The 21,969-nt window shown below is 41.0% G+C and overlaps 1 protein-coding gene and 2 long non-coding RNA genes across 3 annotated transcripts in view; 1 reads left to right on the top strand and 2 right to left on the bottom strand.

Moving 5' to 3' along the window:
* Positions 1–21,969, bottom strand: part of LOC112433238 (NACHT, LRR and PYD domains-containing protein 12-like) — a 428,555-nt gene that overhangs the window by 383,276 nt on the left and 23,310 nt on the right. The gene's annotated exons all lie outside the window — the stretch shown is intronic.
* On the bottom strand, positions 122–2,607 carry LOC112433091 (uncharacterized). The gene is made up of 4 exons (XR_003023373.2): positions 2,436–2,607; positions 2,270–2,344; positions 2,043–2,118; positions 122–837 (listed from the first exon to the last, which is right to left on the bottom strand). It is a non-coding gene; the product is annotated as an uncharacterized LOC112433091 (long non-coding RNA).
* Positions 8,823–9,458, top strand: LOC143416881 (uncharacterized). The gene is made up of 2 exons (XR_013097139.1): positions 8,823–8,977; positions 9,205–9,458. It is a non-coding gene; the product is annotated as an uncharacterized LOC143416881 (long non-coding RNA).

Below are 21,969 nucleotides of genomic sequence, written 5' to 3'. Positions count from 1 at the left end.
GGCATTAACCCCCACTCACTGAAATGGCATCCAAGATGCCTTCATAACTTTAAGAAAAGGAAAGAAAAAAGGCAATAAAATGCAACAGCCTTTAAATTTGGTTTTATTTTTAGAGTAAATGTAATAGCGTACATGTTAAATAAACATTTAATTCCCACGAAACATACTAATGATATGGCAGACATCGAAACAGGTAAAAGAAACAATCATATTTATTCATTTTCATTAATTTAAAATACCCTTTACAAAGTATATATATAGAAACATAATCCAACATATGTGGAAAAAACCCCAAAAAAACTGACACCCTGCTTTAAACGCACATATATAAAAGTTACTCTTTTAATAATTTCTACTTTGTTGTCCTGATGACGCAGTCGTTCACCTGCATGTGGTGCAATCCAATTAGGCTGTCAGTAGTACTTCAGGTCTCCCAGCCCTTTGCCAGACAGGAGGAGACACCAACCCCCAGGTAACTCAAACAAAGATGTATTAATATAACATAAAACAGAGCTTTGACCTTGCAAGGTTAATATGTGTGCACGCCATATCAACATTGGAAGGTGTGATGGAAAAATGAATACATTTAATAAAGAAACGATATTGAACAATAAATGGAATATTTTAAAGTAGTGACTGTAAATTAAACTAAAGTGAATCAACGGGTGGTGAGGTGTGGAGCTTACCATGTGTGGCATGCCATCACACATGGCAACTGTCATGACCAACTCAGCGTGGAAACCTGAGATGAACCTAAAAAGTAGAAAACTCAGGTTTTTTTTTTTAATAATTCTACTTTTTGTTGGCAGTCGCTGTCCTGATGACGCAGTCGTTCACCTGTGGGGGAGAAAACAAAACAAAATTGTCAAAAATGTTAAAGTTACAGTGAAACTTCAAATCCTTGTACAATTCAGTGGTATTTATACTGTAAACTTAATCCCTATGCTGTAAACTGACATGTAACTCTAGGAATCACTCATTTCAGCCACCTTTGCCACCATTTTCCACATTAATTAGAAGAAGAAATGAAATAAATGAATCGATTAGCTCAAAGAAATTCCACTGCAGACGAGTGTTTTGGTGGTTAAACTGCAAAGCAAGCCACACACATGGTGCAGGCCACTTCTGTGGGCTCTATCAGGGATTTATGTGACTAGTCTGTATCAGACTTACCAGTCGTTCAATCTAATTGTTAACATTTTAATTGATGCCCAATGCTGGTACATTGTGTTCTAAATGTTAGGCAGCGATCTACCACCAGATGGTGCACTGTTGTTGAGAAACGCCATAAATCTATTAATCTACCCTGATCTTCTTGTTAACACTGAGATCGCAGATACACGCAGAGGAAATTAGTTTCCTGAGAGGTGGAAAACCTCTCCTTTAGGAGAGCAGTTAAGTCAATGGGGGAGGGGCTCAGAGTAGAGTCACTACTCCTTCACATCAAAAGGTGACAGCCACCTTGGCCAGGAGGCTGTTCCAGCTGGGCACGTCCTACCAGTAGGAGGCCCCAGCATCCTTGGTCATGCTAGCCAGTTTACATCTATCAGCTGTGGTCAGGAGTAGTCCTTCCTGCTGCCCCCACAACCTGACTAGAAAACGGCTGTATAATGTATTACCTGAATCATTCTCGCCACACTTAGACGTACTTTTAGATTCTCAAATGATTGTCATATTTTAATAGAACATCTTTTGTAGTAATGCATTTTCATTTGTATTTAACAGAATGTGATAAATGGTTTAAGATACCTCTGCGTCTAGTTTGACAGTTTCTATTAATCAGTTCTGAAAATCAACTCAATATCTGAATGTTCCTTAGTTTTACATTAGTTGGTTAGTCTAATTATTTCCCCCTCGATTAGTCGACTAGTAAATAAGACGCCAGGAACATCCCTACTCTTCAGACAAAGTGTGAGTATGAATTACACACCAAGGTATTAAAATGGATATGGAGTATGGCTTTGGTTTACCATAAACAGCTGATGTAAGGACATCATTAATGTACTCTGTCCAATGAACACTGGAAACAAGACTGCACTGACCTTGCTGGCAAACCTCAATGAGTTCAGAGTTTCCCCAAAGCTGTCGGGCTCCGGAGCAATGTTAACAAACATCAAGCTGCAAATAAAGACATCCAAAATTAGTGCCAAAGAATAAACAGTCACAATCTGAAGTGATGAGATCAAACGCTGTTAAATATTTTTTGGGGATAAATTCCTTCAGTTTTATGTGTCGTCATTATAAAGATTTGTGATGTCAACAAACTCACGTTTTGCCGTTTCCCCCCCAAACATCCCTGAAGGAGGTACGTGAGCTTCGAGTTCCTGTAAGCTACGTAAGTCTCCTGGAACACAAAGGCCAAAAAAATCATTAATACTGTAAATGTAAAGAAAGCAGGTGTGACATCTAAGACTACAGAAACTGCAGCTGCAGACCTTTTTGGCCAGAGCGGCGATAACGACGCCCAGGTTGGACAGTGAGCTGTTGATGGCGGTCATCTCTTTGAAACGGTCACCCTGAGACTGGCTCTTCACCATTCGCTCACTGCCAGCCAAGTCCACCAGGCACAGAGTGGCTACACACACAGAGAAAACCAACTCTTATAGGAAGCAGTGATCCATTTTTCCTTCCATTAAAGGTAGTTTTAATACTTTACAAAACACTTCTTTTAGCGCTCAGGGGCTCAAACATTAACGTTGAGTCATCAGAGCAGATTTTGCACTGGTTACAGTAACAATAACTAACCAGACTAAATATTATAGATCCAAAAAGAAGAAACCACATTCCTGATGCTGGTACTTCCAGTGTGATTATACTCATGTTACGACCCGGCTCAAAAGCCGCAACATAAAAACAGATGAATAACAGAGTGTGGGTGAGAAGAGGTTTCATCCTAAAATGGCAAACCAGGTTGGCTAAAATGGCTGGTGCCACCAAGGCAAAGACTAGTGCACTGCCGGGAAGCTTGCCTCAGGTATGCTTTTATCCACACCTGACTAGGTGTGGCCAATTAGCACCAGCTGAAAACACTGAGACGATTAGAAGCTGCAGAGGGACGTAACATTCAGTATTGATATTTGTAAATGTAAACTATGAGGATTTATTTATTTTTAATTCTTTTCTTTTTTTTTCTTTTTTTCCCCTCTTTTTTTCTTTTTCCAAATAAATGTCCCGATTGAGTAATGAAACTAACCCAAAGGAGAATTCTAACAATATTAGACAGGCCATTCAATATGCTTTATCGTGGACAACTCGTGGCTAAACCCCCCCCCCCCCCCCCCCCCCCACACACACACACACACACACACACACACACACACAAACCTCTAATCAAACATGAAAACGGATAATCCAGCTGAAGCTTCAGACAGCCGTCAGACAGTGAAACACTGCCATCTGCTGGACTCGAATAACAAAGACGCTGCTTTGACGGGTGAGGGAGTTTCAACAAGTCTGCAACGACTCAAGCATCAAACTACAGAACTATTCTAGCGGACATGGTGCTCTAATGACTGCTTCATTAACGCAGGTCAGAAAGGATCAAACATATCAATAAATCATAAAACACAAAACGTCTCTTATTGCCCAGGGCTCAGGAAGTGAGTGTGTTCCTTATAGCCCAACACGTTCTCACTCCCAACTCGTCAAACGTGTGACGCATGGTCAGGCTCCCTCTGCTTCACTTATGGACCATATGGACCACCAGGTAAGACCATTTAAACGGACAGCATTTATAGAATGACTATTAAAAGTCAGCGAGTGTCAGTAATGTTAATGTGGTTATGTTAGTAATACACCGAGTGCTAATATAACAGCTTTAAGATGCATTTGTAGATGTTATTACGTGTTTTACCGTCTTTATGGTGCTAGCTTAAAGTTACGGTGTAAACGTTAGCTTATATTGGAGGAAAGCTGTTACTGTTTAAACGATGTTAGCACAGAAATATTAGCTTCTGTCATGACTGATGAAGTTACTAGTTAATAAAGTTTCCAGTAAAGTGTTTAATCGCAGCCACAGACTGACAGCAAATATCTCGATTAGCTTCAGTGCATCTGTAATAAATATGTGCAAGTTTCAGTGCTTCGTTTAAACTGTATGATACTTATACTGACCCAGGGTCAGTGTAAAATACAATCCTAGCTGTGTGAACAAAGCCTGGCTGCTTTAATCCTGCATGACAAACCTCAGGATGCAGGTTATTATTACTCTTTCCTGCTGGCACACCTGTCACACCTGAGAGTCAGCTAGAAACTCACAGTGACGTGGACATCATGCAAAGACTGCCAGACTCTGTAATACTGCAAATGATCAGTGACTCAGGTTATCACTAAACTTTAAACGGCACCTCTGTGTCTCTGTGTGCTGAACATCTAGGATTGAGTCAGGCTGCATTGACTGTGGGACTTTAATGTGTTAAAAGCAGGTTGAAGACGGCTCAGAAACATTTGAAGATTAAAATTTAGCATTATGGCTGCTGGTGGTTTGTAAAGCCTCTACTCAGCTGTATTTTTGTTACTAATTTATGTTTGTTGTTGTTTAACACAGATTTCAGAAGAGCAAATATGCTTAATAGTTTAACTAGATTTCATTTGTCAGTGTGGGACTGCTGAGTCACCTGAAGAACTCATTTCATTCATTCTCCACATGATGTTCATTTACAGAAATGTTTCACAGGAACTGATTTCTCCCAAAGGGTGAACTAGTGTGTTTCCATAGATTACCTCTGTATGAATGTACTTCTTAAATGAAGGCAAGTGTTTGTCCTTTTTTGTTCCTCAGGTACAGTACGTGATATCAAGGGCAGGCGGTCATCACTGGGGGTAGACAAGAAGCAGACGTACTTCCAAGAGGGAGCTGCAGTGAGGTCAGAGGTCAGAATCTGAAACAGCTCAGGTTTATATTTTAGAGGTTATAAAAAATCAAAATGTATTATTTAAAGAAACCTTTAAATAATAGTCATAATTATGATTATTATAAGAAATATCAAACATTTAAGTGGATTTTCTGTTACACATATCGTGTTAGCCCTGCAATAAACTGGCAGCCTGTCTTTGTCCTGTATCAGCTGGGATAGGCTTCATCCTCCTGCAACCCTGAATTGGATACATTGTATTCCAATTATGTAATCTGATCATTTACAAACTCAAGGTATCTAATCAAAATGTAAGTGATGCCGCCCTTGACAGACAGGGAGATTTTATTCCTCAAAGACCATCATCCAGTCGAAGTACTAGTTGCCACGTGGTCAGTGTTCTCACAACCATTGATTTTATCTCACAACTTGTTTTCACCAAAGAATTTCAGTAAGTAAATATTCTTCAATCTCTTTTTCCCCCCAGTGTCTGCAGATCAGCATCAGTGTCCACGTGAAGAACCTAGTTATGTTGCCAGTGTCAACCCAACAAAAGGTACTTTACCTTCTTGTATATATTGTGATTCCTTTACTTTTATATTTGTTGTTATAGTTGAGTTAGGCAGGGCTTTTGTGCAGTCCTAAGAAACATACTGCCTAGAGTGTTTTTCACTTTGTGGAAGAGTTTCTTTATTTTTTTTCTGTTAGTGTGTGGAACTGAGGTGCTTCGTCAGGAGCTCCTTCAGTTGTTGGAGGATGGAGAAGAGGACGCAGCCATGACTTGTGAGACGTTGTCTGAGTCAGCTGCTACTCACTGGGCGATCAGAAACATGGTGTCCTTGCTAAAGTGGAAAGAGGCCAGGCCTTGTCTTATAGACAATATGTTAGCTACTCTGGATCCACAGTCACACCGTGTGTGTCAGTGTGGCAAACAAGTAGTTGTGAGGTGTCTGGACTGCCTGCCTCTTCCATTCCTTTGTGCTGACTGTGATATTGCAGTTCACACACGCTTTGTCCTGCACAGCAGAGAGGCAGTAACAGGAGGGTTTTTGCAGCCTTCATCAGAGTTTCACAATCCAATATGTACGGTTTTTAAGTCTTATGCATTTATTGCTATGTACTATGAGTGTGTGCTGTTATTGTATATTTATTGTGTATCATTTAATTTCCAATTCTTTTTATATATATTGTGTGTTTTTAATGTTAGTTCGGCTGTTGCCTGTGCAAAGACCAGACTGTGTGTGACTGCCCAGCAGGTAACGTTGAGGTTTCACCCGGTGCAATTGTGGCTCTTGTAACCATAAATGGTAAGTTGCTCTTTTGTCACACAGTACATACACAATAGATGTGTTTGCAGGTTTTATTGCAAATTGTACATTGCTACATTGTTTTGAATTACCCTCAGCCTGCAGTATATGTGGGCACCTGTCAAAGGTCATTTGGATTTACCAGACCGCTTTGAAAACAACATGGGAAAAAATGAATGTCTTTGTTGAGCCATGACTGGATTTCTCCTTATCCTTCCTAAAGGCCGTTATAACCTTGCACTGCCAGTGGTGAGCTGCACCAGCTGTGGCCTAATGTGGTCCCCCTCAGTTAAGGACTTCCAGGGTGGTGGATATTGGCCTGGCACCTTAAATTTCTGCACCCTGTTTTCAATGGATGTCTTTCAGTCTTTCTATGACATTAAGAAGCTGCAGCAGGGATGTCACTTAAGGCCTTTGTCAAAGTGCTGGATGAACGAACAGCCCATTTTGGAAGGGTGAGTTTCTAAATTTGTCAAGTTTAAGGAAATTGTGCAAATCAATGTTTATGATGACTGTCCGTGAATATTCTGTTGTTTGTCCTCTACTTAAAAGACTGGCCGAATATCAGCTGATGCCTTCAGCAAAAGTTTCTTGGAGTGGAGTGCTGTAAAGTGTGAGGTGGACAGGATGTGCAAGGAGCCATGCTTTAGCTGCCCTGCCTGCACTCCAGACATGCTCGCCGTCTCAGTTGATGGAAACTGCAAGCTTTATCGCTTTCAATCAAATGCAAGGTACGTTATGCATTGTGTACATAAATCAAATATGGATTTGTACAAAAATTGTATTTTGATGTTTCTTTTCAAACAACTGTCACCGTGTTCGTTCAGCACTTCAGAGCAGGGGAACTTTGAAGGTGTCTTCATTGAGAAAGATGAGGAAGTTGCTGAGTTTGTGAAATACATCCAGAGACACACAAATGATGTAAGATACACATATATATCAGTGCTGTCAGCGTTAATCTTGTTAAAATGACGTTAACGCCATAACCATATACTCATACGTGTGTGTGTGTGGATACATATTTGGATGGGTGGATATTTATTTTGTTTTTCTCTTGGTGTTGTCGTAATACTATTTACTTGACTTTATCTTAATGTGTACTTCATTTTGAGTAGCTCACACTTGGATGTGCGAGGTATACTGCAGCTTGTAGTCTTGGATACGTTTAAGACATTTTGTTATAAGGTTGAATGAATTCAGCAGTCATGTATTGTGACCTCCTTTCTATAGATCAAATGGGGAGGTGCGTTTCAGGATGGGGCCGGTTCTACAGTTGGAGAAGAGGTGGAACAAGTAAACAGTTTCCTGTCTAGGGCGGCCATCACAACGAAGTACATGTCTAAAGCAGGTGTGTGTCTGTGTGTGAGATTCCACTCAGTCTCCTGCTCATTCATTCTTATTTGTATACTAACTGAAATGCAGGGCGAACAGACATGCTGAGCCTCCTGGCTTTGGGCTGGAACAAAAGGAAAGTGGAACAACTGGGCCGCACTTTGAGCCAGAGATATCTAAAGGTCATTTTTTCAACACCCATTTTAATGTGTGTGGTAATGGGGGGGAAACACCAGTACTCTAAAAATGTCCATATGAATGACATTTATTAATGTATTCTTAGATCATAAGGATCTTTAGAGAACAAGTGGAGAGCCTGAATGCGAGCAGAAATGAGCTGGGTGTGGATGACGACACACTGCAGCAATGGGCTGAAGGTGAGTCTCAATATAATGCACTCGTGTATAACAACAGGACCCACCATGGCCTCATTAAAGAACTTAGAGTTAAGATCTTTCTGACAGTGTCAACAAACAATGAAAAATAAGCTTGTAAAAGCAGAATTGATGGCAGAGTTGTTGCGTTTGATCAAATTGGATTGGACCTGGGTTGAAGTGATGTCGTACTAGTTGGTTTTATAAAGCTGAACACCAACATACTTGTTATCTCATGATAATGCAGCACATGAAGGCTCCAGATGTCTTATAATGAATATCATCAAGTCAGTGATTACAGAGTCCACTGTAGTTTGGTGACTGTTACTCATCCTGTGTTCTGATTAATATTCCTCTCACTTAGAAACGGATCAAACTGATGGCAGCCTTGGAGCGTTGCAGGCACGAGTAGAGGAGCTTGTCGTCATCATCAGAGTGCGAACACAAAGTCTTTACAGACAAAATGGTGTCACAGTTTCTTTGAAACGGACCGTTTGATGCTCAGTTTGTACAGCTTGTACAGCTACTTTGTAAACAGAATAAAATCAGATCCAGGTTTGTTTAAGCTGGATGTGATTTGTTCTAGCAAACGAATTGATGAGTGTAGATTAAAATGTAAATATATGCATTATGTGAAGGTGTTCCTTTTTATGATTATTTACAGATAGCAACAAGAGGCGACACAGAATTCGCAAGGTCATCTTAGATGAGAAGAAACGCTTGGCGGCTGCTGTTGACGACTACAACAAGGAAACAAGCAACAAAGCAAATCGTATCCAGTGATGCCCTCATGCAGAGCGACGTTTGGCCCTGGCAGAGCACAAGTGAACGTAAGCTCTTGATTTCTAAATATCCTTTTTAAACAAACTCCCAGTATCTGAGCAGCAGTTGAATGTTTTGTTCTTGAATCATAATATGCTGCTATGTTTTCCCATCTGATGTTGTTAAACTGCAGCTGCTGCTGACCTCCGGACAAAGAGAAAGGTCTTTGAGAAGGTGATGGCTGTGAGGCGCCTGAGAGAGGAGGAGATGATCCTTTGCAGGGAGATGCAGCATCACTGGACAGTGTTGCGAATGCGATCTGTGGTGTTGGGGACAATCTCCTCAGACTGTAAGCACATCTTTTATTTATTTATACATTTGGTGATGAATTGATTGAAAATAATAGCAGATGCTAAAGTCTTACTGGATCTTTTACCTATATTTGGGTTGCTAGCTAACACTGCCTTCTCCCTTAAAAAAAGTTTATTACATGATCCTAACTCCTTGTTTATGAGGTGAGTTTTTTTGTCTGTTTGTTTGTTTTACTTATATTTAATAGTTTTGTTGTTTTTACAGCCTCCCTTGTTGGCATGTCGGAGGATGCACAGAAAGGACTCCATAGCCTGGTTTAAAAACAAAGTGAACTGAAAGCTGAAACGCTCAAAGTAAAGGACGTGTACAAGAGAATCCTCAGCCACCAACCACTCCTGGAAATGGACTCGGAGGAGGAGGAGGACGTTTCAGACGATGAGAGTGATTTGAGCACTTCTGATGAAGACTGATTGTGTCATCATTGATGTTATGTTTGCTAGAATAAAAAGTTAATCACATCTGTTTAATGTGATTTTTATAATGTCTGTTTCAGAAATTGCTTATCAACAGACATTTTACATGTTGAGAAGAAAAATGTAATTCCCTTGGTGCAGTTGTTTACCCTGAATCATTCTTTCCCATCTAATTTAATGACTCGTGCACATGTTCAGATACAATAACATAATTGAATTCATGGGATGCTTTCTGGGCTGCTCAAATTACCACAAAATGTAAAAGCACCAGGCAGCACACTCACAAGGACATGTTTTGTTCAGTGTTTTGTTGAAGAAATCAACAAGTACAACTGAGATGTTTGCTGTAGTGGTGTGTTTGTTAAGAAGCATGCCAGCACACTGGTGAACTGACAGTCCCAGAATGCACCCGAGCCAGTGACTCGCCCCAGAACAAATGACATTAATTATCTAGAAAGACAACCGTGATCAAAGACTAAGTAAAAGAGTAGGAAACAAAAGATAAGGAAAGGTACTGTGGGGTAGGAAAGAAAGGCCAGAGCTGTGCAAAATGACCTCCAGCAGGCCACAAATATGCACGTCTGCTCAAACGGTCAGATACTGACTCCATGAGGGTGGTATGAGGGCTCGACGTCCACAGGTGGGGGTTGTGCTTACAGCCCAACACCGTGCAGGATGTTTGGCATTTGCCAGAGAACACCAAGCTTGGCAACTTTGCCACTGGCGGCCTGTGCTCTTCACAGATGAAAGCAAGTTCACACTAAGTACTTGTGACAGAGTCTGGAGACATATTGGAGAACCTTCTGCTGCCTGAAACATCCACCAGCATGATGGTTGGGCAGTGGGTGACTAATGGTGTGGGTGGCATTTCTTTGGGGGACTGCACAGCCCCCCGTGTGCTCGGCAGAGGTAGCCTGACTGCCATTAGGTGCTGAAATTAGATCCTCAGACCCCTTGTGAGACTAAATGCTGGTGCGGGTGGCCCCGGGTTCCTCCTAATGCAAGACAGCGCTAGACCTCATGTGGCTGGAGTGTGTCAGCAGTTCCTGCAAGACGAAGGCATTGATGCTGTGGACTGGCCCGCCCATTCCCCAGATCTGAATCCATTTGAGGACATCTGGGACATCACGTCTCACTCCATCCACCAACTGCACCACAGACTGTCCAGGAGTTGGCAGATGCTCTAGTCCTGGAGTCTGGGAGGAGATCCATCAGGAGACCATCTGCCACTTCATCAGGAGCATGCCCAGGTGTTGTAGTGAGGTCATACAGGCATGTGGAGGCCACACAGACTACAGAGCCTCATTTTGACGTGTTTGAAGGACATTACATCAAACCAGATGAATGATTCTGTATTGCACTGATCAAGGAACCAACCCAATAGGAGCTAAAGGCATCCTCTTCACATTACTTAACATAGTGAGTTTATACTATGTTTAATGTGCATTTTCTTCATCAGTCTAGAACATAACATGTTAGCGCTCCCTGGTTCTTTTTGGAGACAGATCCTGAGACAGCAGGCAGCTTTGGAGAACTCATGCCAGCTGTGGTCATTAAGGAAAACTTTGATTTAATATTGATTTCATGACAACTATCCTCAGGCACATATTCCTGGATATATACAATGACACGAGTAGACACTAACCCCCAGCAGTCTGGTGCTATGACAGCATAACTAAGGGCTGACCTGAACCAGCCCCAACTATAAGCTCTATAAAGAAGTGAAGTCTTATGCCAACTCTTAAAAGTCTTGACCATGTCCACCTCCAAAACTCATAATGGACTTTGGAGGTGGACAGCTATCAAGCTCCTCACAGAGGAGCAGCTTGACAGCTAACAGCTCCCAATTTAGTTTAGTCCAAATACATGAATTCAAATTGAGGTGATAACTATTTATCAACAGTATGAATGTCTGTTCCCGTCCAACAAAGTTGTTACTACATACCATGTTGAGCAGGGCTTCCACTTGACTTTAACTTCTTCTTTTTCCTGAAAAACATGATATAAACAAACAATTAATTCAGAAAGACATGCAGGTTGCATACAAAAAGGAGCCTACAAACATTTGTGTACTGTTGAATGGCTCAATATATTATACAGTTAGTTTACAAAAACATAAGAACCACTACAATGCTTGTACTGCCAGCATCGAGTGCATGTCAGCAAAGCAACACTGCTTACATTGTGGCTCACAAGCTCCACTCCTTTTCATCAAAACCAAAATTTTATCTACATTCTGTTTTTTACACTTTAAATCCCAGTTAGGTTAAATATTACCAGTAGCTTTTCAGATAAAACAGTAATAAAGTCCTAATGGTTTCATAAATCTTCATATTTTTTTTCATATAAGCATCGGGGACAAGGCTGTCTTGCAACTGTTGAGGTCACTAGTGTGCGCCCTATTTCTTCCAGGATCACTCTTCATTTGTAGGTTTTAGTGGACTCCTACTACTGTGAAGTGGTTTTCATGGGACAGGGGCTTGTATTCCAAGATCTGGGAGATTGTAGAAATGAGCAGTGATGCCCTTCTTGCCATCTTTCCAGAAATATCAGTGATCTGGAAGCTGTTAGGCTGACTTACAGCAGCAGCACTTTCTGCACCTGCAGAAACTCCAGGACACATTTACTAACAGTGTTTGTTGCTGTGTGTGCTGCAGCTGCAGCTTTGAATTTCTTTTGAGAGCTAATATTTTGGCTTTGGTGTCTTGTTATGAAATGTACAAGAGTAAGAGTGTTAGCATGTGTGTCAAAGCTACGTTTGACTGGGAAACTCAAAGCTCAATAACCTGTATCAACAACAATTCACTGCAGCCTGTGTAATATTTGATGCATCATAATTTATTCCAGTCTATCTTGCAAATACATGTTTGCGTTGCAATGTCATGCACAACACACACAACTATTAGAGCCTTAAGATCAAACCTGCGTCATTCTTTTGGTCCACTGCAGTGTAGCAGTCAAACAAGGAGAAGTGAAGTGGCCCCAAATGGCCAGGATAGAGATCAGAGGGTTAATGCGTAAAATGCATAAAAATATTATTGATTACAGGATAATACATTAATGTTAATATCAACAATAAGCTTTTTACTCTGAAGTTACAAGTATAAACAATGCTGTTGCATTTACACTTACATTTTTTACTATAAGTATGGAAACAAGTGAACAGCATTTTATAATAAGTTTAACTGGAATTCTGTACACTGAAAAACAAACAACAGATAAAAAACACAAACAAACAGCCAGTGCCTTCATCTGTCCATTAAATGTCAAACATCGCTTTGACCTGTAGTCTCTGCTCGTCAGCACATGCTTTTAAAAAGAGCTCCATGTCCTCTGCAAACTGAAAAACAAAGAGGAAGAAGTCCCTCTACACAAAAACACTGTGGATGACAGGCCAGGCAAACATCTATTGACCTGTTTGAATGCCTCCTCATCATGTGAGCCTTGAAGTTTTTTTGTAAGAAGACTAAGACCACAGTGAGGACGTTTCATTTTCATGGACTTTCCACAAGCCCCAGTTTCATTTAGCACAGAGGGTGGAGCACATGAATGTTCTACCCAAGATTCAGGAAATGGTTTAGATGCTGGAGACGAGACATGGAGAGGGAGACGAGGCTCCACGGAGAGTTCAGTGGGGAGCAGTCCTGAATGCTGACATGACAATAATTGCCTTGCCATATCCCCACGCTGTATGACTGTCATGTTACAGAAGGGCAGTGAAAGTGCACCGGCACATCATTTTGTCTGTAAGAGAGAAAAAAAGAAAAAACATGTAATTTAAATGTAGTTGTATAGAATGCAGTCAGTTTATCTAACAATCAGATTGTACATATTAACAAAAATATCCAAGCCGTCCTCAATAATGAAAGCAAAATGGTGTGGATCACAAGAGCTGTCAGGAAATGTGGTGAACAGGAAAAATATTTAATGAAAACACTTTTTTCTCTCGCTGATGAATGAACTGAACTGTACAATGTGAAAAATAACTTTTAAGTCAACAAAGACCTGCAGAGGTGCTGAAAAGAAGTGCATATTTATGACTTTAACTATGAGGTATATTTAATACCAACATACCTTTGAAAGGCAAAGCACTTTGAATGTGTCCATTTATATGCTGCTCAATCTTTGCCCTGACAGCAGGGCTGAGAGTGGGGCACAGAGGGCAGTGAAACAGCCAACACGTGGTGCATTCCTGCAATTCTGGCCTGGAGGCAGAACTCCAATTTGATATTTGCATCTAAAACAGAGAGAAAAACAGATAAACACCATATACACATTTAAGTTCAGGTTTTAGCAGAAATAACACGTTACAGTTAGCATGTAAGAGATTTGGGAGAAAATTCTTTACAAAAACATAATTTACAAGAAACTTTTATTTGTGACATACGTATCTATTGACATATAAAAGACAACTGAACAAAGGCTAACTAACATCTGGGCAATAAAACAGAATAAATAGAGAATATTAGTATTTATACATATATAAAACTCTCTGTGACGACCTTTACAATGTTTTTGCAGGTGGAATGAGAGACATGAATAAAGTGCAATATGCAGTAAATGGAACAATGTGCATTGATGTTACAGATCGTGAAAAGTAGTGAAGTGAATTTGTTCATAACAAGCAAAAATCAAATACGTTTGAAACTGACCACTAAATGCTAACCAGAGGTGTCAAAAGTGCACATTCTTACTAAAGTTTAGATGCCTCGGGGGTCTGACCGTTGTTGTAGCGCTAACAAAGTGCCAACGTAATCAGTGTAAGCAAACTAGATGATTCCTACAATTATATAATTATTAACGGCAAATTTAGACATGAAAGACTCTGTAACAACCTTTACGATCCACTTGCAAGGTTTCCACAGTCGATGGCTGTATCCCAATTCAGGGTCTGCAGCCTTAAAGTTCGCAGCCTCAACGGTCCATGAACTCTGAACATCTGAACTCTGAAGCATGAACTCTGTGTCAAAGATTCAAGTTGCAGTTATTTATATTTCCTATCACCTTAAATCTTGACTCAAAGACACTCAAGTATCTGTGACAGTGTGTATATAGATGTATCATATATAAGAGAGAAATATTGTTCTTTTAATATGTTGGCATTACTAAATGTGGCTCAGTGCTTACATATATGTGTAAAAAGCAAATGTACGAGCTGTGATAACTGTGTCTGATAGAATGAAGAGTAGACTGATAAATGAAATATTCCTTTATTGGGTGAGAAAATCAGACCATGTCATAACTGCTTTAAGTCATACAGAATAGACATCAGAGCCTTAAACAGGCTGACTTCTGCTAAATGGGTCAAACTGGGCAGAAAGTCTACAAACACATAACATCCTTATAGAAAATGATGTAACACTATAGATCAACTTAGCTCAGAATATATAAAGCAAATAAACAATTACAGCAATATGATACAACAAACACAGCAGTGCTACTGATCCAAAATACTCAAAGCTTCATAGAACTGAAACAAACATTTATTTTTAGCTCCATTCTGCTGCTGATACAGACTTTAGGTTTCTGAACATTAAACTTGTTGCTGCCTTTCATAGTGTGTAACTTGAAGGCCCTGAGTACTTTCTCCCACACTGAAAACACTGGGATGATAACATTATTTGAACATTACCTAATAAGACTGATTCAGCACAGACAGTTATGTTAAACTTTCCTAGCAGTCCTTCACAAACAGGGAACAGTCTGTCTATTCTCTCCATCTGTCAGCTGCTGCTGGCTCTTCCTCCTCCTCTTCCTCACACACTGCTGAGTTTGTCCTGGTGGATCATCAGGGCTGCAAAGCCTCACAGATGATGTGCAGCAGTGGGTCCCTCAGTCTGTCCTCACTCTGGACACTTGCAGTCGTCACACATGGAAATCAAATGTGTGATAAGGTGCAGGATTCAAACACAAGTGTAACTTATAAACACATGTTCATACTTTTATTCCACAATCAGAGAGAAAGAAACAGAGAGAGAGTGCAGGACCATAGCTGGACTCGCCATCGGGCGATTTTTTGCTTTTATGGGCCGATCGATTTTTTTTTTCTTTTGGAAGGGTATAAATAATGAAAGGTGTTGGATTGGCCAATTGGTCATGATCGACTCTGGGCTGGACCAATTACAGCCGAGGAGGTCGGATGCACCCTCCCCCTTGTTTAGCAATCTTATAGATGAACTAAAGAAAATGGAGAACAAAAAAAGGAAAGAAGGTGCAGAAAAAATTAGGGCCAAAAAGAAACAAGCCCTTCAGGCAGACGCTGCCAAATGTGTAAAAATAACTGAATTGTTTGGCGGTAGCTGTGGCATAGCTTCCACAGATTTAGCAACATCAGCAAGTGGTGGAGGCCAGCAGGTGGATAAGGGAAAGGGGAGGCAAGAGGAGGAGAGACCCGAGGCGGCCGCCGGTCATAGTGGCAGAGGAACTGAACTTCAGGTAAGAAGTTATGACCTGCTGTCTATCTGTGTCAGATATAAACCAAGTTTAGTTGTAGTTTGTTTTCGTTGTGCTGACTTTTTACAGTCGCTTAGAATAACTGGTACTAGCTAGCATGACGGAGTTTATATACTGCTGGGCGGGTGCTATGAAGTTACTGATAGTAAATTTTATTTTATGCTTAAGGTTAGTTTCTCAAACTCCTCAAAATCTTAACAAATTGTGCCAATCCTTACATGTTGCACCAGGCTGATTTATCATCAAAAGTGGAGAAGTCTGTGACAGAGGAGACAGAAGAGCAGCAGAGAGAGATGGAGCAAGAGAGAGAAATAAAAGAGCAGGAGATGGAGATGGAGAGATGACTTTATGTCATCCATGAGGGATGCATTTGACATATGTTTCACATATTATAGCCCAACAAGTTACTTATAGCAATTTAAATACGAGCAATCACTTTTTGGCACAACACCGGCTATTTTTTGTGTTTCTTTTTATCGCTCTGTAGCTGAGTTCAATTGAAAGCCTGCATGCGCTAGTACCTCTTGCCACAAGTTCCCAGAATCCTTTGCGGTTTTTTCCCCTGAATGACGTCACATTTTTGGTGGGCCGGTCTCTAGTCAAAATGCCCAGGCCGATTTTTTGTCCCAGTTCAGCCCTGTGCAGGACAGACAGACAGGTGACAGTCTCAGGTGTACACACTGCTACAAACAGGAGGATTTAGTGTTTGTGTTATTACGAGTGCTAAACAAGAAGAGTTCCAGATGGTGCAGTGGACACATGTGTGACTGCTGTGATTAAAGCATCTTTCTTTCAGCTTAACGAGTGAACCGTCAGCTCGTTCAAACACACGTTAAAGTCCGTTTGGCTCGACACCACCGAACAGAGGCAGCAATATAACATAGCTAACATTAACAGTGCAGTGAATCCTGCTTGTGCCGTGATATTCAGGACTGCAAACCGAGCAGCATCACTGACTTTCAGCTTGTTGTGTTTGTGGATAAATGACTGACTTTAATTATCCACAAAATCATCACATTCTCTGTAGGATTAAGGTCGACTATTGAACAGCGTATATTTTAAAGTAAAGGCTTTAAAACCAAGTAAACGCTGAAAGTACAAACATCACTAATGTCACATAACTTTGCCAACATGTGGCCAACAGGAATGTTTTAATGTTCTTCATTATTAAACATCTGCACATAAATAAGTGACATAATATTCAGTACTTACTTCTGAAAGTTTACTCTTCAGCCGCCCCTCTTCCGCCGTTTTCTTTCGGCAAAATTATCCACACCCACCGCCGCGCCGTTCTCTCAGAACTGAAGAAACTTCTTGGATAAAATGTCTTCAAGAAATTTAAAGCAGTTCAGACGCTTTTCTTTCCCAGCTCCTCAGACTGTCCACCCTGTTAGCTTCGTTAAGCAGCCATGAAGAGTAGAAGGCCAAGTATGAGTTTCAAACAATAAACACATTTATTTTTAAACCCTGCAAATAAACAACATTAACATCAAAAGTTTTACATTTCCTAAATTTATCCCACAATCTGAATATAACACCCACTTCCCCACGTTTGATCCGCTGTGTTAAATATGATTAAGAACAGAATGCAATCATTTGCAAATCCTATAAACCAGTATTTTAAACAAAGTGAGAAAATGAAACATTTAAAGAAAAATATTAGCCCATTTTGAATTTGATGGCAGCATCCTCTCTCCATAAACTAAAGGCTTTACGATGTTTAGTGCTGGACCATGTTGGTTAATGTGTAAACTCAACAGTTTCCATTTTGATTAACCTGACCAACATCTAACATAGAACACCTTTGAAGTGGACCTCGCACCCTGTCGATAACTTCAAACACGTCGAGGTCTTCAGAGGCTGAACTTTGACCCAGCATCACAAGGAGCGCCATAAACACTTGTTACGGTTATTAGAAGGAACCCAGCCTTTAGACATCCCCACAATGACATCGTGACCAAGGGTCTGTTGCATGATTTTTAACATGGCTACAATGTGTCGTCTGCTGAGTCATCGTTTAATACAACAACGTACTGAAAGAGAGCATTCAGCATCTGACTGAGCTGGACTAACCTTCCCTTTCAAAAGTGAAAACTGCAACATAAAACTGGAATACAACCAACTTCTAATGAAATGTAACATTTTATAACATGAACACAGATTCCAGGTGAGCTGTGTCTTCCAGGACTGGATTTACCAGGACAGGTATGAGGACGGTGCCTGACGGGCATGTACGAGCTGGAGTGGATCCCAGCTAACACAGGGTGAGGAGACAGACCACCGTTCACGCTCACACTTATTCACCAGTTAACCTAACCCCACTACCTGAATGTCTGTGAACTGTGGGAGGAAGCCAGAGTCCCCTGAGAGGACCCACACAAACACGGGGAGAACATCCAACCTCCACAGAGACTCTCTCTGCACTAAAAGCACAAAATAAAAACCACACCGTCATGTAATTCAAGAAACTGGTCTTAAAAAACATTTAATCTAATATGTCCACATGGAGCCCGTGTTAAGGTCCGTACTGGGCTTCAGAACATCAAGTGAACAACGTCAGATGGGACCTGAGTGCGTTGTCTCCTGATAGAAAGTGCTGAGGATCAGAAGGACTCAGGGACAACACGATATCTGTCCAGCAGAGGGCGGCATTATTCCAAACGGCTCCATCCTAGAAACATGATGTGGAACAGCTGACCTGTAGATCTGCTCAAGAACAATCGTCACAGTCTGATCACAGTCAGTCCCACGTCTGCCATGTTCTCAGCTTCCTTTAGTACAGGTAGCTTTAATGATCATTTCAAGTGTGGTTGTTTCATGGAAACAGAGAGCAGACTGCAACATCTGTGACAGCCACCTCTAACACTCTGATGGACGTGTGGACAGCAATGCTGCCTGGAACAGTACCGATGTTTCAGGGCTGATGACGTTTTTGGGTGGGACATCTACATCCTGACATATCAAGGTTACTTTACTTTTACGTAAATTTGCTTTACAGAAAAATAATAGCATTTGTCATCCCTTCACAAACACACACATCGATTTAAACCTGACAGACACATATTTGGAAAGTAGACGCGATGAATCAAATCAGAAAAACAGTTATTAGTTATTAAGTTTAGTGACGGCAGCAGGGACAAAGCTGCTTTTATAAGACTTTGTCCTGCATCATTCTCATGATAAAACAGACTCAATGGCCCCAAGATATTTATATGACTGCACTTGCTCAGGTTTGTCCGGATTTCAAACTGTTCTAAAAGTCTTTTGATTGAAATCTGGGGCTGTGTTATTGAAAGCAGCAGATAAATCGATGAACTGAAGTCCTTTACTCTCTACATGTTTGACAATCAGGTGAAGTAGAATCAAAAGCGCGTCCTCCACTCCTCTGTTGGGCTTATGTGCAATCTGCATTGAATCAAGCTGAAGTTCAGTGTCTTCCATAATCACATTTCTGATGATTTGTTCAAAGACTGAGGTGAGGGCAGCAGGCCTGAAGTCGTTTAGAACTGTTGGACGACTAGATTTAGGACCAGGAACCACGACAGCTTCTTTCCCAAGAGAGGGCATGAACGATTTATTCAGAATAACCTAAAATATAGGACTGAGTTCTTGAGCACAAGTGTAGGAGCCATATGAGTTGTTCCTTTTTGTTTTGGATTAAGAGGGTTGGTTTAAATGCACACCTTGTATTGGTGCACGGGTGTGAGGCGTGACTCGTGGGCGTGTTAGGTGATAAATGTGGTTGCACTCACCTGTTCACCGCACCTGATGAGCAGAAAGGTCGGGTGAGCATGAGGGGAAACCTGTTGACCCCAGCTTGAGTCATTTTGATGCATTTTTGGCTGTAACTTGATGTATGTTTTATGCACTAATTGATGCCATAGGCCGATGTTGTAGTTTGGTGTAGTAATTGGTGTAATTCTTTGTGAGTTGCAGTCATTGTGTTTGTGCAGTCTGTGCATTTGTTTAATAGTTCGATGTGCTGATTTGTATAGTGGACAGTAACACGTGGAATTAAAGGAGCAAATAGTGCAGAAGTGCATCTCATGTGTTTGTTGTTGTCGTCATCAGCGTCCTCATGTTTAGCCTGCTGCGGACATTTGCTGGAGGAGCCACAACAACTTGTCAACAGAAGAGTTTGTAGGTTTTATTAGATTATTTATATATAGTTTTATTGGTGAGAGTTTTATGGTTCGCTGTTGCCTTTTAGAGTAAGCCTGTGGCTTCACACAGCTGTTTCAATCAGGAGTCTTATTCCCCTGTTAGGTTTCAGCAGTTTCACCTGCATTAGGCGTTGTACTGATTTGCTTTCTATTGTGCATCAGGCGGCTGAAGCCATTGGCTTGGGAGTACCGCCGCAGTTTGTGTTTAAGACAGTTTGTCTTCCTCACAGCTGACGGTATGGAGGTACATAAATACCCATCGCCAGTATGTACGGTAGACTAGGCTGGGTTAGCTAGGTTTAACAGGCAGATTAGTGGGGATGTTACTCCTGTTAATTGTGTGCGTCCAAGGTTTATTGAAAGGAACGTCATTAATTTGATGTGTTGGAATGAAGCTCTGTGGCATAGTTGCAGTTCAGAGTTTGGATTTTGTAATGTTTGAGTTATGAGTTATGTGAGTTATGCAAACAACAAAGTTTTTTGCAGCTGTTTACCTAAAAATGCAGCCAAGGCGTTTTTAAAATAAACATTTCAAACTATTTACAGAACAATCAGCTGTTCGGCATCAAATCTGATGCCACACAAATTATTTGTGCCACTGCAAAAAATAATTTCTGTCCACTATGAGATAAAGGAGAACAACAGCCTGATACCTGCAGGCCTGACAGCAGATGTATCACTCCACATCAGCCACGCCGCTTTGCTAGCTAAAACACATAAGGACGCTGTCATAGCCTGTCAACCATGTTGATTAGCTGCGTATATACACGAATGTGAATCGCATCATTGGCTGGACTATGGGATAAGGTGGCATCATTCTAATCGCATACAGGAGCAGCCGGACACTTACTGACTATTAACTACTCGATTTAAATCAAGACGCAACCTCTCGCGCTCTCTCTCTCTCTCTCTCACTCACACACACACACACACACACACACACACACACACACACACACACACACACACACACACACTTTCTAACAGCCATCTTCAAGATAAAACAAATCAAGCTCCAATAACTAGTGAAAAATGTAAAAACTCTCCAAGACATCTGGATTAACGTTAAATCCTAATAACTGTGAACTCTTTGCCATAAATGATAAACTGTAAGATTCCTGTTAAATCAGAAATAAGATATTTGGAAATTCATCTCACAAAGGACCAAAAAGTAAATCGGTCGTTGAACGTGGAGAAGAAACTAAAAGAATTCAAGACCAAACTGAACTCTGGGCTTTTGTCACGGTTCTGGGTCATTTTGACCCAGCATTTTCAGTTCTTATATTACTTTGTATTATGGTTTGTATCCCGGTGATTTTGTTTATTGGTATTCCATGTTTCTGTTATTCTTAGTGAGGGATTAGTTCTTAGGTTGTGTCTCGTGTTTAGTATAGGTTCAGTGTCAAGTCTGCGTCTGTTTCTTGTTTCCTGTTTTATTGTGAAGGGTTGTCTCATGTCAGTGGCTGTATCCCAATTCAGGGTCTGCAGCCTTAAAGTACGCATTTCAAGGCCGATTACGTCACAGCGGCGCGCCGAAGGCTGTCCCAATTCAAAGGCTGCTCCAAATGCGGCCGTGAAATGCGTCCTTCATTTCCCTGAATTTTAAGGCTGTGGCAGTGTAGACTTCGTGGCCCAACATATCCCAGAATGCATAGCGCGGCAGTGGATAATTTAGCCGAAAAATGGCATTAAAACGGATCTCCAATGTGCACTGGACGACAGGAGGGGGAAATCCTTGTGAAAGTGGCCAAAAGACACGAAAAAGGTTACGGCAAAAACAACTAATCATCCGTGTGGATACTAACTCACTCGCCTGGCTAGTGCGCTGCAGAGAGGACGTGAGTAACATCAGTTCTTTTAAGTGAAGGATGTTTTTGAAAATACTGAGAAAATGTCAGGAGGCGTTGGACAAATGGACATTTTTGATAATGGCAAAGAGG

Source organism: Maylandia zebra, linkage group LG3 (genome assembly GCF_041146795.1).
Source record: "Maylandia zebra isolate NMK-2024a linkage group LG3, Mzebra_GT3a, whole genome shotgun sequence".
Classification (NCBI taxonomy): domain Eukaryota; kingdom Metazoa; phylum Chordata; class Actinopteri; order Cichliformes; family Cichlidae; genus Maylandia; species Maylandia zebra.
This window is presented reverse-complemented; position numbering and strand designations above follow the sequence as displayed.